Here is a 17372-nt window from a genome sequence, read left to right as displayed (position 1 = left end):
GTCTCTGTCCTGTATGATTCTGCTCGCAGAGGATCGTCTGGACTGATACATTGCAGCAAACCCCCAGCTCTCAGAAACATTAAACAAGGACGTTTCCATTCACTGACAGTTGAGATCTGCACATGGTGAGACAGTCGTGATCGCCACATCCGTGTAACCGGACGCCTCCTCTGTAATGTCTGTGTATCCATCATTGTATCGCTGTGATAATCCCGTCTCCTGTGTGTACCGCAGCCTCCGCCATAATAAACAGTAATGCATAGAGGGCAGCCGCGTGCGGTGTATGATGGGCGGTGTGTGACGGGCAGTGTGTTGTGCGGTGTGATGTGCTGTGTGTGACGAGCGGTGTGTGACGTGCGGTGTATTGTGCGGTGTGTGACGGACTGTGTTGTGCAGTGTGTGATGTGCGGTGTGTGACGGACAGTGTGTTGTGCGGTGTGTGACGGACAGTGTGTTGTGCAGTGTGATGTGCGGTGTGTGATGTGCGGTGTGTGACGGACAGTGTGTTGTGCAGTGTGATGTGCGGTGTGTGATGTGCGGTGTGTATTGTGCAGTGTGTGACCCTTAGTGTGTTGTGCAGTGTACGATGTGTGATGTGCGGTGCATTGTGTGATGCACGGTGTGTTGTGCGGTGTGTGACATGCTATATGTTGTGCGGTGTTACGTGCAGTGTGTTGTGCGATATGTTGTGTGTGGTATATGACACACGGTGTATAACGCGCGGTCACTGTCTCCAGTCACAACCACCTGGGGGATCGCATGTAAGATGGGGAGAACAATTAAAAGAAGACGTCTTATGATTGATTCCTATTTTGGAAGTGGCAGAGACAGAATCGTCCTGCAGAGAAGCCAGAGGCGTCCACAGCCTGAGGCAGAGGGTCAATGTGCGTGGACCCCTTTATTACATGCAACACGTCCCCATAACTACGCTATCAGCTGGTCCTTGTGGTTCCACAGCGCTGTCTGCACGCAAGTCCTGCGACCCCCAGACCAGCACAGAGGAGATACGTAAGGACACCCCAGACCCCCTAACTGTGAAAAAATATAAAAGAAGGACGATCAGCTGATTGGCGCCACAGCTGCATGTGTATGTAGAGGAGCTGCGGAGACACCATCACGTGTTTCTCAACGCAGGCAGTGAATAGCCAGGTCTTTCACCGGGAAGGAACAACCAAGGGAAGGGCAGCATCCAATAAAGGAAAACATCCAATAAAGGAAAACCACCTATGCCAAGCATGGTATCCATCCACAGACAGCTGTTTCGGGGTTTTTGCCCCTCATCAGTGTTGAGTAGGAAACTGGCTATCAGGAGCAGTGCCTAGTAGAAAGTCTATAAAGGCACGGATGATTGACCTCGTGGAGACCAAAACATCCAACACCGCGGAGACACCATCACGTGTTTGTCTGTGGATGGATACCATGCTTGGCATAGGTGGTTTTCCATTATTGGATGTTTTCCTTTATTGGATGCTGCCCTTCCCGTGGTTGTTCCTTCCCGGGAGAAAGACCTGGCTATTCACTGCCTGCGTTGAGAAACACGTGATGGTGTCTCCGCAGCTCCTCTACACGCATTTGCATATTTGGGGGCAGAGTTCTGGATCACTGCGTTGAGAAACACGTGATGGTGTCTCCGCGGTGTTGGATGTTTTGGTCTCCACGAGGTCAATCATCCGTGCCTTTACAGCTGCATGTGTGACAGGCACGACACATGTATGGAGAGCCCAACACACAGGCTGTCCATGCCTGTCACACAGCCGCGACACATGTATGGAGAGCCCAACACACAGGCTGTCTATGCCTGTCACACAGCCGCGACACATGTATGGAGAGCCCAGCACACAGGCTGTCTATGCCTGTCACACAGATGAAACACATGTATGGAGAGCCCAACACACAGGCTGTCTATGCCTGTCACACAGCCGCAACACATGTATGGAGAGCCCAACACACAGGCTGTCCATGCCTGTCACACAGCCGCGACACATGTATGGAGAGCCCAGCACACAGGCTGTCCATGCCTGTCACACAGCCGCGACACATGTATGGAGAGCCCAACACACAGGCTGTCTATGCCTGACACACAGCCGCGACACATGTATGGAGAGCCAACACACAGGCTGTCCATGCCTGTCACACAGCCGCGACACATGTATGGAGAGCCCAACACACAGGCTGTCCATGCCTGTCACACAGCCGCGACATATGTGTGGAGGGCCCAACACACAGGCTGTCTATGCCTGACACACAGCCGCGACACATGTATGGAGAGCCAACACACAGGCTGTCCATGCCTGTCACACAGCCGCGACACATGTATGGAGAGCCCAACACACAGGCTGTCCATGCCTGTCACACAGCCGCGACACATGTATGGAGAGCCCAACACACAGGCTGTCTATGCCTGTCACACAGCCGCGACACATGTATGGAGAGCCCAACCCACAGGCTGTCCATGCCTGTCACACAGCCGCGACACATGTATGGAGAGCCCAACCCACAGGCTGTCCATGCCTGTCACACAGCCGCGACACATGTATGGAGGGCCCAACACACAGGCTGTCTATGCCTGACACACAGCCGCGACACATGTATGGAGAGCCAACACACAGGCTGTCCATGCCTGTAACACAGCCGCGACACATGTATGGAGAGCCCAGCACACAGGCTGTCAATGCCTGTCACACAGCCGCGACACATGTATGGAGAGCCCAACACACAGGCTGTCCATGCCTGTCACACAGCCGCGACACATGTATGGAGGGCCCAACACACAGGCTGTCTATGCCTGACACACAGCCGCGACACATGTATGGAGAGCCAACACACAGGCTGTCCATGCCTGTCACACAGCCGCGACACATGTATGGAGAGCCCAACACACAGGCTGTCCATGCCTGTCACACAGCCGCGACACATGTATGGAGAGCCCAACACACAGGCTGTCTATGCCTGTCACACAGCCGCGACACATGTATGGAGAGCCCAACACACAGGCTGTCCATGCCTGTCACACAGCCGCGACACGTATGGAGAGCCCAACCCACAGGCTGTCCATGCCTGTCACACAGCCGCGACACATGTATGGATGCCCCAACACACAGGCTGTCCATACCTGTCACACAGCCGCGACACATGTATGGAGAGCCCAACACACAGGCTGTCCATGCCTGTCACACAGCCGCGACACATGTATGGAGAGCCCAACACACAGGCTGTCCATGCCTGTCACACAGCCGCGACACATGTATGGAGAGCCCAACACACAGGCTGTCCATGCCTGTCACACAGCCGCGACACATGTATGGAGAGCCCAACACACAGGCTGTCTATGCCTGTCACACAGCCGCGACACATGTATGGAGAGCCCAACACACAGGCTGTCCATGCCTGTCACACAGCCGCGACACGTATGGAGAGCCCAACCCACAGGCTGTCCATGCCTGTCACACAGCCGCGACACATGTATGGATGCCCCAACACACAGGCTGTCCATACCTGTCACACAGCCGCGACACATGTATGGAGAGCCCAACACACAGGCTGTCCATGCCTGTCACACAGCCGCGACACATGTATGGAGAGCCCAACACACAGGCTGTCTATGCCTGTCACACAGCCGCGACACATGTATGGAGAGCCCAACACACAGGCTGTCCATACCTGTCACACAGCCGCGACACATGTATGGAGGGCCCAACACACAGGCTGTCCATACCTGTCACACAGCCGCAACACATGTATGGAGAGCCCAACACATCGGCTGTCCATGCCTGTCACACAGCCGCGACACATGTATGGAGAGCCCAACACACAGGCTGTGTATGCCTGACACACAGCCGCGACACATGTATGGAGAGCCCAACACACAGGCTGTCCATGCCTGTCACACAGCCGCGACATATGTGTGGAGGGCCCAACACACAGGCTGTCTATGCCTGACACACAGCCGCGACACATGTATGGAGAGCCCAACACATCGGCTGTCCATGCCTGTCACACAGCCGCGACACATGTATGGAGAGCCCAACACACAGGCTGTCCATGCCTGTCACACAGCCGCGACACATGTATGGAGAGCCCAACACACAGGCTGTCTATGCCTGTCACACAGCCGCGACACATGTATGGAGAGCCCAACACACAGGCTGTCCATGCCTGTCACACAGCCGCGACACATGTATGGAGAGCCCAACCCACAGGCTGTCCATGCCTGTCACACAGCCGCGACACATGTATGGAGGGCCCAACACACAGGCTGTCTATGCCTGACACACAGCCGCGACACATGTATGGAGAGCCAACACACAGGCTGTCCATGCCTGTCACACAGCCGCGACACATGTATGGAGAGCCCAGCACACAGGCTGTCAGTGCCTGTCACACAGCCGCGACACATGTATGGAGAGCCCAACACACAGGCTGTCCATGCCTGTCACACAGCCGCGACACATGTATGGAGGGCCCAACACACAGGCTGTCTATGCCTGACACACAGCCGCGACACATGTATGGAGAGCCAACAAACAGGCTGTCCATGCCTGTCACACAGCCGCGACACATGTATGGAGAGCCCAACACACAGGCTGTCCATGCCTGTCACACAGCCGCGACACATGTATGGAGAGCCCAACACACAGGCTGTCTATGCCTGTCACACAGCCACGACACATGTATGGAGAGCCCAACACACAGGCTGTCCATGCCTGTCACACAGCCGCGACACATGTATGGAGAGCCCAACCCACAGGCTGTCCATGCCTGTCACACAGCCGCGACATATGTATGGATGCCCCAACACACAGGCTGTCCATACCTGTCACACAGCCGCGACACATGTATGGAGAGCCCAACACACAGGCTGTCCATACCTGTCACACAGCCGCGACACATGTATGGAGGGCCCAACACACAGGCTGTCCATACCTGTCACACAGCCGCGACACATGTATGGCGAGCCCAACACACCGGCTGTCCATGCCTGTCACACAGCCGCGACACATGTATGGAGAGCCCAACACACAGGCTGTCTATGCCTGACACACAGCCGCGACACATGTATGGAGAGCCCAACACACAGGCTGTCTATGCCTGTCACACAGCCGCGACACATGTATGGAGAGCCCAGCACACAGGCTGTCTATGCCTGTCACACAGATGAAACACATGTATGGAGAGCCCAACACACAGGCTGTCTATGCCTGTCACACAGCCGCAACACATGTATGGAGAGCCCAACACACAGGCTGTCCATGCCTGTCACACAGCCGCGACACATGTATGGAGAGCCCAACCCACAGGCTGCCCATGCCTGTCACACAGCCGCGACACATGTATGGAGGGCCCAATACACAGGCTGTCTATGCCTGACACACAGCCGCGACACATCTATGTAGAGCCCAACACACAGGCTGTCAATGCCTGTCACACAGACGCGACACATGTATGGAGGGCCCAAAACACAGGCTGTCTATGCCTGACACACAGCCGCGACACATGTATGGAGGGCCCAACACACAGGCTGTCCATGCCTGTCACACAGCCGCGACACATGTATGGAGAGCCCAACCCACAGGCTGTCCATGCCTGTCACACAGCCGCGACACATGTATGGAAAGCCCAACACACAGGCTGTCTATGCCTGACACACAGCCGCGACACATGTATGGAGAGCCCAATACACAGGCTGTCCATGCCTGTCACACAGCCGCGACACATGTATGGAGAGCCCAACACACAGGCTGTCCATGCCTGTCACACAGCCGCGACACATGTATGGAGAGCCCAACCCACAGGCTGTCCATGCCTGTCACACAGCCGTGACACATGTATGGAGGGCCCAACACACAGGCTGTCCATGCCTGTCACACAGCCGCGACACATGTATGGAAAGCCCAACACACAGGCTGTCTATGCCTGACACACAGCCGCGACACATGTATGGAGAGCCCAACACACAGGCTGTCCATGCCTGTCACACAGCCGCGACACATGTATGGAGAGCCCAACCCACAGGCTGTCCATGCCTGTCACACAGCCGCGACACATGTATGGAAAGCCCAACACACAGGCTGTCCATGCCTGACACACAGCCGCGACACATGTATGGAGAGCCCAACACACAGGCTGTCCATGCCTGTCACACAGCCGCGACACATGTATGGAGAGCCCAACACACAGGCTGTCCATGCCTGTCACACAGCCGCGACACATGTATGGAGGGCCCAATACACAGGCTGTCTATGCCTGTCTCACAGCCGCGACACATGCAGCTGCAGCACAGATCAGATGATAAGCCGGCGCGATCCAGGAAGCCCGAACAAATTCCCTTTTCTCTATACAGGTGGTATGGTCTGGGGTCTGTATACAGGAGGTCTGGTCTGTGGTCTGTATACAGGAGGTCCGGTCTGGGGTCTGTATACAGGGGGTCTGTTCTTTTCTGTCTGTAATCAGGGGGTCTGGTCTGGGGTCTTTATACAGGAGGTCCGGTCTGGGGTCTGTATGCAGGAGGTCTGGTGTCTGTATACAGGAGGTCTGGTCTGGGGTCTGTATACAGGGGGCCTGTTCTCTTCTGTCTGTAAACAGGGGGTCTGGTCTCTGTATACAGGAAGTCTCGTCTGGGGTCTGTAAACAGGAGGGTCTGGTCTGGGGTCTGTATACAGAGGGTCTGGTCTGGGGTCTGTATACAGGAGGTCTGGTCTGGGGTCTGTATACAGGAGGTCTGGTCTGGGGTCTGTATACAGGAGGTCTGGTCTGAGGTCTGTATACAGGAGGTCTAGTCTGGGGTCTGTATACAGGGGGTCTGGTCTGGGGTTTGTATAGTGGGGTCTTTTTCTGGGTCTGTGTTGATGAGGTCCTTTACAAGGCGCCTGGTATGTGACATACTAAGGGAAGAATGAATACGTTTATTATTTTAATATATAAATGGGGCGTGTCCTATATATCTATGCGGGGCTGAAACCTTTTTCCCTCCCCCTTCTCACATCCTGGCTTCTCATTGAGTATGGGAGCCACAGTGTTTGGTGGTAGATGCTCTACGGCGGTCTCGTGTCAGTTACAGAAAATATCCACATCCGCTCTGCACAATGTTTGGAATATCTACAGAGACAGCACCGAGATGGCAGACTCCCCCATAACTCCTCTGGCTCCAGAGGAGCAGACAGCGAGTCCAGAATGACACACTAATCACATTCCTGAGTGCATCACTTTATATCCGCCATAAAACCTTCCGCCTGTGATATTAGATGACGTTACAGACTCTTCTCTGCCAGGAACAGGGGCACCGGGAGGACAGAGACGGAGGGTACTGCTAACACAGCCCTCTGAGACTCCATCATTGAGATCTGATACTTATCAAGACCTTCTAGAAGTTTTATAAATGTCTTAAATTGACACTTGTGCAAGATTTACAGGTAAAATAAACTCCCATCATTCCCAGATGCCTGCTGTAAGAACATATCTGCATGAAGAAGCTTCTGAGAGTCAACAGCAAGGCAGCAGAAGACGTGTTGTGTGAGCCCAACAAGGCAGCAGAAGACGTGTTATGTGAGCCCAACAAGGCAGCAGAAGACGTGTTGTGTGAGCCCAACAAGGCAGCAGAAGACATGTTATGTGAGCCCAACAAGGCAGCAGAAGACGTGTTGTGTGAGCCCAACAAGGCAGCAGAAGACGTGTTATGTGAGCCCAACAAGGCAGCAGAAGACGTGTTGTGTGAGCCCAACAAGGCAGCAGAAGACGTGTTGTGTGAGCCCAACAAGGCAGCAGAAGACGTGTTGTGTGAGCCCAACAAGGCAGCAGAAGACGTGTTGTGTGAGCCCACCCCTGAGCTGGTGCTCTACCTACAAGGAGATCCTCCCTGTATACATGTATACTGCTCAGCAGAGATCACAGAGGAGATCTAGGTGATCGTCAGGGGAAGGCGTTCGGGAGGGGATCAGTTGATCAGCACTGCGCTGGTCACTGCTCCTTACAGAGATCTGAGCACAGCAGTCATTTCAATGCAGCTGCAACGCTCAAATCACAGTAAAGGCCCCTTCACATTAAGCGACGCTGCAGCGATACCGACAACGATCCGGATCGCTGCAGCGTCGCTGTTTGGTCGCTGGAGAGCTGTCACACAGACAGCTCTCCAGCGACCAACGATGCCGGTAACCAGGGTAAACATCGGGTAACTAAGCGCAGGGCCGCGCTTAGTAACCCGATGTTTACCCTGGTTACCATCCTAAAAGTAAAAAAAAACAAACACTACATACTTACCTACCGCTGTCTGTCCTCCAGCGCTGTGCTCTGCACTCCTCCTGTACTGTCTGTGTGAGCACAGCGGCCGGAAAGCAGAGCGGTGACGTCACCGCTCTGCTTTCCGGCTGACCTACGCTCACAGCCAGTACAGGAGGAGTGCAGAGCACAGCGCCGGGGACAGACAGCGGTAGGTAAGTATGTACTGTTTGTTTTTTTTTTACTTTTAGGATGGTAACCAGGGTAAACATCGGGTTAAGCGCGGCCCTGCGCTTAGTTACCCGATGTTTACCCTGGTTACCAGTGAAGACATCGCTGGATCGGTGTCACACACGCCGATCCAGCGATATCAGCAGGAGTCCAGCGACGAAATAAAGTTCTGGACTTTAAGGTACCGTCACACTAGACGATATCGCTAGCGATCCGTGACGTTGCAGCGTCCTCGCTAGCGATATCGTCCAGTGTGACAGGCAGCAGCGATCAGGCCCCTGCTGTGCTGTCGCTGGTCGGGGAAGAAAGTCCAGAACTTTATTTGGTCGCTGGACTCCCCGTAGACATCGCTGAATCAGCGTGTGTGACACCGATCCAGCGATGTCTTCACTGGTAACCAGGGTAAACATCGGGTAACTAAGCGCAGGGCCGCGCTTAGTAACCCGATGTTTACCCTGGTTACCATCCTAAAAGTAAAAAAAAACAAACACTACATACTTACCTACAGCTGTCTGTCCTCCAGCGCTGTGCTCTGCACTCCTCCTGTACTGGCTGTGAGCGTCGGTCAGCCGGAAAGCAGAGCGGTGACGTCACCGCTCTGCTTTCCGGCCGCTGTGCTCACACAGACAGTACAGGAGGAGTGCAGAGCACAGCGCTGGAGGACAGACAGCGTGAGGTAAGTATGTAGTGTTTGTTTTTTTTTTACTTTTAGGATGGTAACCAGGGTAAACATCGGGTTACTAAGCGCGGCCCTGCGCTTAGTAACCCGATGTTTACCCTGGTTACCGGCATCGTTGGTCGCTGGAGAGCTGTCTGTGTGACAGCTCTCCAGCGACCAAACAGCGATGCTGCAGCGATCCGGATCGTTGTCGGTATCGCTGCAGCGTCGCTTAATGTGAAGGGGCCTTTATTCAGCGACCAACGATCTCCCAGCAGGGGCCTGATCGTTGGTCGCTGTCACACATAACGATTTCATTAACGATATCGTTGCTACGTCACAAAATGCAACGATATCGTTATGTGTGAAGGTACCTTAAATCCCTGGTGATCGGGTACAGGCACCAGTGCTGCAGAGGTAATTTCATCTAGTGATGTGTACACACCACTGTATGAAATCACCACCAGAGACCTGGTGCCCGGACTACATGAGAGCTCGCCGGTAACTACTGTGATCTGCTCACGATGCAGCTCTGCCCTTGTTAATTACTAGTGACAGAGAAATTCTAGCGCTGGGCTACAATAAAATGGCGCCAAGCTCTTTCTACAGTGACAGGGCAGGCGTCCAACCACTACCTCCCAAGCTGAAGGTCTACTGCGCGGTGGTCCTCACCACACTTCTCTATGCTAGCGAGACCTGGACAGTGTACAGCCGGCACGCTAAACAGCTTAATTATTTCCACATGAGTTGCCTCCGCAGACTCCTCCACATCAGGTGGCAAGACAATATCCCGGACACGGCATGGCAATTCTGGAACAAACTGGGTTCTGCAGCGTTTACACTCTCCTGCTGAAAGTCCAAGCCAGGTGGGCTGGACGCGTGGTTAGAATGCCTGACAGCCGACTACCGAAACAACTGCTGTACGGAGAACTGTGCCAAGGAAAGCGAGCAGTTGGGGGGCAGAAGAAGCGCTATAAAGACTGCCTTAAGGTGTCTCTCAAAAACCTGGAATCAACACCAATGAATGGGAAGAGCTTGCCCTGGATTGTCTAGGTTGGCGGGGCAGGATCACCTCAGGAGCACGTGCAACAGAAGATAGGAAAATCTTTGTTGCAAAAACAACGCGCTGTCCGCAAGGCACAAGTAGAATCTGGGGTACTGATCACATCTACTTCCTTATGTCAAGTATGTGGACGAACCTTCAGAGCTCGGATTGGACTCATCAGAAACCTCCGGACCCATAACTACTAATTCTCTTCTAACCCTGAAGTCATGGTCATCTTCGAAAATGAAGGACGAACATCACCTCCTTTGGCCTGTGGCTGTCTCATTTGCTGTCTGTAAATGCCTAAGTGCCGTGCTCAGAAACGTATAAACCAGCAAACAAAAATGGCAGCCCACGACGGCCAAGTAGAAAAGTAATATAATATATATACAATAATATATATATAGTAGATGGTGGCCCGATTCTAACGCATCGGGTATTCTAGAATATGCATGTCCACATAGTATATTGCCCAGCCACGTAGTATATTGCCCAGCCACGTGGTATATTGCCCAGCCACGTGGTATATTGCCCAGCCACGTAGTATATTGCCCAGCCACGTAGTATATTGCCCAGCCACGTAGTAAATTGCCCAGTCACGTAGTATATTGCCCAGCCACGTAGTATATTGCCCAGCCACGTAGTGTATTGCCCAGTCACGTAGTATATTGCCCAGCCACGTAGTATATTGCCCAGCCACGTAGTATATTGCCCAGTCACGTAGCATATTGCCCAACCACGTAGTATACAGCACAGAGCCACGTAGTATATTGCCCAGTCACTTAGTATATTGCCCAGCCACATAGTATATTGCCCAGCCACGTACTATATTGCCCAGCCACGTATTATATTGCCCAGTCACGTAGTATATTGCCCAGTCACGTAGTATATTGCCCAGCCACGTATTATATTGCCCAGCCACGTAGTATATTGCCCAGCCACGTGGTATATTGCCCAGCCACGTGGTATATTGCCCAGCCACGTGGTATATTGCCCAGCCACGTGGTATATTGCCCAGCCACGTGGTATATTGCCCAGTCACGTAGTATATTGCCCAGCCACGTAGTAAATTGCCCAGCCACGTAGTATATTGCCCAGCCACGTAGTATATTGCCCAGCCACGTAGTATATTGCCCAGTCACGTAGTATATTGCCCAGCCACGTAGTATATTGCCCAGTCACGTAGTATATTGCCCAGTCACGTAGTATATTGCCCAGCCACGTAGTATATTGCCCAGCCACGTAGTAATTTGCCCAGCCACGTAGTAATTTGCCCAGTCACGTAGTATATTGCCCAGTCACGTAGTATATTGCCCAGTCACGTAGTATATTGCCCAGCCACGTAGTATATTGCCCAGTCACGTAGTATATTGCCCAGTCACGTAGTATATTGGCCAGTCACGTAGTATATTGCCCAGCCACGTATTATATTGCCCAACCATGTAGTATATTGCCCAGCCACGTAGTATATTGCCCAGCCACGTAGTATATTGCCCAGCCACGTAGTATATTGCCCAGTCACGTAGTATATTGCCCAGTCACGTAGTATATTGGCCAGTCACGTAGTATATTGCCCAGCCACGTAGTATATTGCCCAGTCACGTAGTATATTGCCCAGTCACGTAGTATATTGCCCAGTCACGTAGTATATTGCCCAGTCACGTAGTATACAGCACAGAGCCACATAGTATATTGCCCGGCCACGTAGTATATTGCCCAGTCATGTAGTATACAGCACAGAGCCACGTAGTATATTGTCCAGTCACGTAGTATATTGTCCAGTCACGTAGTATATTGCCCAGTCACGTAGTATATTGACCAGTCACGTGGTATATTGCCCAGTCACGTAGTATATTGCCGAGCCACGTAGTATATTGCCCAGTCACGTAGTATATTGCCCAGTCACGGAGTATATTGGCCAGTCACGTAGTATCTTGCCCAGTCACGTAGTATATTGCCCAAATCTACACAAGGGAACAGCGCTCCACCGGGTGTATTGGTCCAAGAAAATCTTTATTCAGCCATATAGCATAAGCAACGTTTCGACCATATGCTGGTCTTTTTCAAGCATGAAAAAGATGCTTGAAAAAGACCAGCATATGGTTGAAACGTTGCTTATGCTATATGGCTGAATAAAGATTTTCTTGGACCAATACACCCGGTGGAGCGCTGTTCCTTTGTGTAGATTTGGATGTCTTACCCAGGAGGGTTCCCTGGATATGGAACGAGCGCCCGAATGAGAGAGTGCTGTCGGTCCCTTGTATTTTTTGTCTGCTGTAGTCAGGGCTGCCACTACAAATTTTGGGGCCCCATACTGGCAAAATTTTCGGGGCCCCTTGAGACTCCGCCCAGGCTCCACCCCAGCCCCGCCTCCAAGCTCCACCCCTCGAACTGTCCACAGTCCCACCGCTCTCTTGGAAAATCTCCACTTCTCACCTATCACACATTGACAGTTCCCATCACCAGATCACACATATAGCCAGCAGCTTTTGTTTTGGCCAAAAGATTTTTTAAGCCGCCACCATAACACGGTAGACACTTTTGGCCGGGCCCTACTCTACTGTAACCTATTAAATATTTGTTAAAATATGCAATACAATTTAGGTATATTTTTATTTATTTTTCATTTTTTTAAATGACCTATAATACTACATACAAGGAACAAATACCACAACACTATGACCAGATGACATATTACCACCACAGTGATCGAATAATATAAAATACAAGGAACAAATACCACCACATCATGACCAGACCGCATATTACCACCAATGACTGAATACTACAATACTGATCAGTAATAAAAAAAAAACCCACAATACTATCACCATAAGTGCCATTATACACAGGAGATCTGTAATTAGTATGCAGTGTCTGTGTAGAGGTAATACAGTGATCACCGGTGACATTATACACAGGAGCTCTGTATATAGTATACAGTGTATAGTGTCAGTGTATAGGTAACACTGACTCACCAGTGACGTCTCTAGGTGAAGTCCTTCATGTTTCATCCAGCACAGACCGCCATCACTTCATCCAGCCAGGACTCGTCTCTGCAGGAAATAACACAGTTATCTCGAGTTCCGCTTGTAGAACACATTACTTAATTTTCCCAGCCTCTACATTACACCACATGAAGAAGGCGACATAGTATCACTCTACACAGTAACAGGACCGCCCCCCATTTAAAACAGTATACTAAAAAAATTAAATAAATACATCACTGCAATAATAATATCCCTTAATTAGCCCCTATGGTAATAATATTCCCCTTCCTGGCCCCCGTGTGTCTCATTCCAGGCTCCAGCCATATGTTCTCCCATCCTGCACTCATGAGTATCCATTCTGCCCCATGTGATCTCCCCATCCTGCCCCATCTGTCTCCATCGTATCCATCCTGCCCCATCTGTGTCCAATCCTGCCCCATCTGTCTCCATTCTGCCCCATCTGTTTCCAATCCTGCCCCATCTGTGTCCAGCACTCTGCCCCATCTGTTTCCAATCCTGCCCCATCTGTTTCCAATCCTGCCCCATCTGTGTCCAGCACTCTGCCCCATCTGTTTCCAATCCTGCCCCATCTGTGTCCAGCACTCTGCCCCATCTGTTTCCAATCCTGCCCCATCTGTTTCCAATCCTGCTCCATCTGTGTCCAGCACTCTGCCCCATCTGTGTCCAGCACTCTGCCCCATCTGTGTCCAGCACTCTGCCCCATCTGTGTCCAGCACTCTGCCCCATCTGTGTCCAGCACTCTGCCCCATCTGTGTCCAGCACTCTGCCCCATCTCTGTCCAGCACTCTGCCCCATCTCCGTCCAGCACTCTGCCCCTTCTCCGTCCAGCACTCTGCTTCTTCTCCGTCCAGCACTCTGCCCCTTCTCCGTCCAGCACTCTGCCCCTTCTCCGTCCAGCACTCTGCCCCATCTCCGTCCAGCACTCTGCCCCATCTCCGTCCAGCACTCTGCCCCATCTCCGTCCAGCACTCTGCCCCATCTCCGTCCAGCACTCTGCCCCATCTCCGTCCAGCACTCTGCCCCATCTCCGTCCAGCACTCTGCCCCATCTCCGGCCAGCACTCTGCCCCATCTGTTTCCAATCCTGCCCCATCTGTGTCCAGCACTCTGCCCCATCTGTTTCCAATCCTGACCCATCTGTGTCCAGCACTTTGCCCCATCTGTGTCCAGCACTCTGCCCCATCTGTTTCCAATCCTGCCCCATCTGTGTCCAGCACTTTGCCCCATCTGTGTCCAGCACTCTGCCCCATCTCCGTCCAGCACTCTGCCCCATCTCCGTCCAGCACTCTGCCCCATCTGTTTCCAATTCTGCCCCATCTGTGTCCAGCACTCTGCCCCATCTATGTCCAGCACTCTGCCCCATCTCTGTCCAGCACTCTGCCCCATCTCTGTCCAGCACTCTGCCCCATCTCTGTCCAGCACTCTGCCCCATCTCTGTCCAGCTTTTTGCCCCTGTGCCCAGCGTTCTTCCCCAGCCCCCCGGAGACTGCTAAGTCTTCTGGGTAAGTTCGCAATGCATCTCTGGGAATGGAAGATGGCGGCCGGCGCGAGCGCATCGTCTGACGACGGAATGTGAGTATAGCAGGTTTTTTGTTTTTTTTAATTATTTTTAACATTATATCTTTTTACTATTGACGCTACATAGGCAGCATCAATAGTAAAAACTTGGTCACACAGGGTTAATAGCAGCGGTTACGGAGTGCGTTACCCGCGGCATAACGCGGTCCGTTACAGCTGGCGTTAACCCTGTGTGAGCGGTGACCGGAGGGGAGTATGGAGCGGGGAGTATGTAGCGGGCGCCGAGGACACTGACTGCGGGGAGTATGGTGCGGGCGCCGGGGACACTGACTGCGGGAAGTATGACTGTGGGGACAATGACTACAGGGAGTATGGAGTGGGGAGTATGGAGCGGGCGCCGGGGACACTGACTGCGGGGAGTATGGAGCGGGCGCCGGGAACAATGATTGCGGGGAGTATGCAGAGGGCGCTGGGGACAATGACTACAGGGAGTATGGAGTGGGGAGTATGGAGCGGGCGCCGGGGACACTGACTGCGGGGAGTATGGAGCGGGCGCCGGGGACAATGACTGCGGGGAGTATGGAGCGGGCGCCGGGGACAATGACTACAGGGAGTATGGAGTGGGGACTATGGAGCGGGCGCCGGAGACACTGACTACGGGGAGTATGGAGCGGGCGCCGGGGACAATGACTGCAGGGAGTATGGAGCGGGCGCCGGGGACGATGACTGCGGGGAGTATGGAGTGGGGACTATGGAGCGGGCGCCGGGGACACTGACTGCGGGGAGTATGGAGCGGGCGCCGGGCACACTATGGGGAGTATGGAGCAGGGAGTATGGAGCTTGCGCCGGGGACACTGACTGCGGGGAGTATGGAGCGGGCGCCGGGGACAATGACTGCGGGGAGTATGGAGCGGGCACCGGGGACAATGACTGCGGGGAGTATTGAGTGGGGAGTATGGAGCGGGTGCCGGGGACACTGACTGCGGGGAGTATGGAGCGGGCGCCGGGGACAATGACTGCGGGGAGTATGGAGTGGGGAGTATGGAGCGGGCGCTGGGGACACTGACTGCGGGGAGTATGGAGCGGGCGCCGGGCACACTGACTACGGGGAGTATGGAGCGGGGAGTATGGAGTGGGCGCCGGGCACACTGACTACGGGGAGTATGGAGCGGGGAGTATGGAGCGGGCGCCGAGGACACTGACTGCGGGGAGTATGGAGTGGGCGCCGGGCACACTGACTACGGGGAGTATAAAGCAAGGAGTATGGAGCGGGCGCCGGGGACACTGACTGCGGGGAGTATGGAGCGGGCGCTGGGCACACTGACTACGGGGAGTATGGAGCGGGACGGCGGGCATTGTGACTGCAGGGGAGTAGGGGAGGGACTAATCGGACTGTGCCCGTCGCTGATTGGTCTCGGCAGCCATGACAGGCAGCTGACGAGACCAATCAGCGACTTGGATTCCATGACAGACAGAGGCCGCGACCAATAAATATCCGTGACAGAAAGAAGGACAGACAGACAGAAAGACGGAAGTGACCCTTAGACAATTACATATAGATATACATATACATATATATACGCGCTAGCGATGTGCCGTTCTTTTGTGACGGACCTCGGACGCTGCTTGCAGCGTCCAAGGTCCGTCCCTCGCTGCCGCAGATCGTGGATCTGCGCTAGCGGGGACGGCGAACGCGGACCAAAAAGAAACATTGCGTTAGCGCAATCCGCTAGCGCTATGCGCTTAACGGATTGCCCTAACGCAATAGGAAGACACAAGACAGACCTGGGGAGACTTCCAATCCAGATCCAGTACACAAGCAACTCTACTGTCTACAACTTGGCAAATGTTTTTTTTTTGACCTAGGACCTTCTTCAAACCTTCCGGCCACCCACATACTAACAAGGTATGATGTTAGGAGGACGTTTGGAGGTCTGAAGAAGGTCTTAGGACTGGAAACATTTTCCATCTTGGCAGAGTTGTGTATTGTTTTCAACATGCAAATTGCCTCTTCAGAGAGGAAGAGGAGAAGAACTCTAGTGCCACCTATTGGAAGTAGCAATCAATATCGATCAGTGACTCGGTAACAAACCTCCCGCCTTTTGGGTGGTTTCCTCTACTAGACACATTGTTTTCAGTCTCTTCCGGACCTCTCAGGTTTCAGGAAGATCGTCCACCAGATAATATTGTCCACCAGAAGCTCCTCCTGTATCTCCTAGATTCCACAATGTCCTCCATTGACTTGAGGGATGATCTAAGCTGCTCCATCTGCCTGAACATCTACACGGATCCCGTCACCCTGAGCTGTGGACACAACTTTTGCCGGGACTGTGTCGGTCAGGTGCTGGACACACAGGGCCAAGTAGACGTTTTCTCCTGTCCTGAGTGCAGAGCCGAGTTTCCAGAGCGTCCTGCGCTGCACAGGAACATCACACTACATAACATCGCAGAGCATTTACGGCCTACTCGGCCAGAACTGAAGCCTGGAGTCTTCTGCACTTACTGCCTTCATTCCCAGGTGCCTGCTCTTAAATCCTGCCTGCATTGTGAAGCTTCTCTGTGTGAGGACCACCTAAGAGCCCACAGTAAGACTCGAGAACACGTGCTATCTGACCTCATTACTAACCCTGAGAGCATAAAATGTTCCATCCATAAGACGATCTTGGAGTATTACTGCTTTGAGGACGCGGCCTGTATAT

General features: G+C 53.2%; 1 protein-coding gene across 1 annotated transcript in view; it reads left to right on the top strand.

The window, feature by feature from the left end:
- The window catches only part of LOC138663105 (uncharacterized), a 142664-nt gene that overhangs the window by 19362 nt on the left and 105930 nt on the right, over positions 1-17372 (top strand). The window lies entirely within an intron of this gene.

Source organism: Ranitomeya imitator, chromosome 2 (genome assembly GCF_032444005.1).
Source record: "Ranitomeya imitator isolate aRanImi1 chromosome 2, aRanImi1.pri, whole genome shotgun sequence".
NCBI classification, from domain to species: Eukaryota; Metazoa; Chordata; class Amphibia; order Anura; family Dendrobatidae; genus Ranitomeya; species Ranitomeya imitator.
Note: the sequence above shows the minus strand (reverse complement) of the source record. Positions and strands in the feature narration are given on the sequence as shown.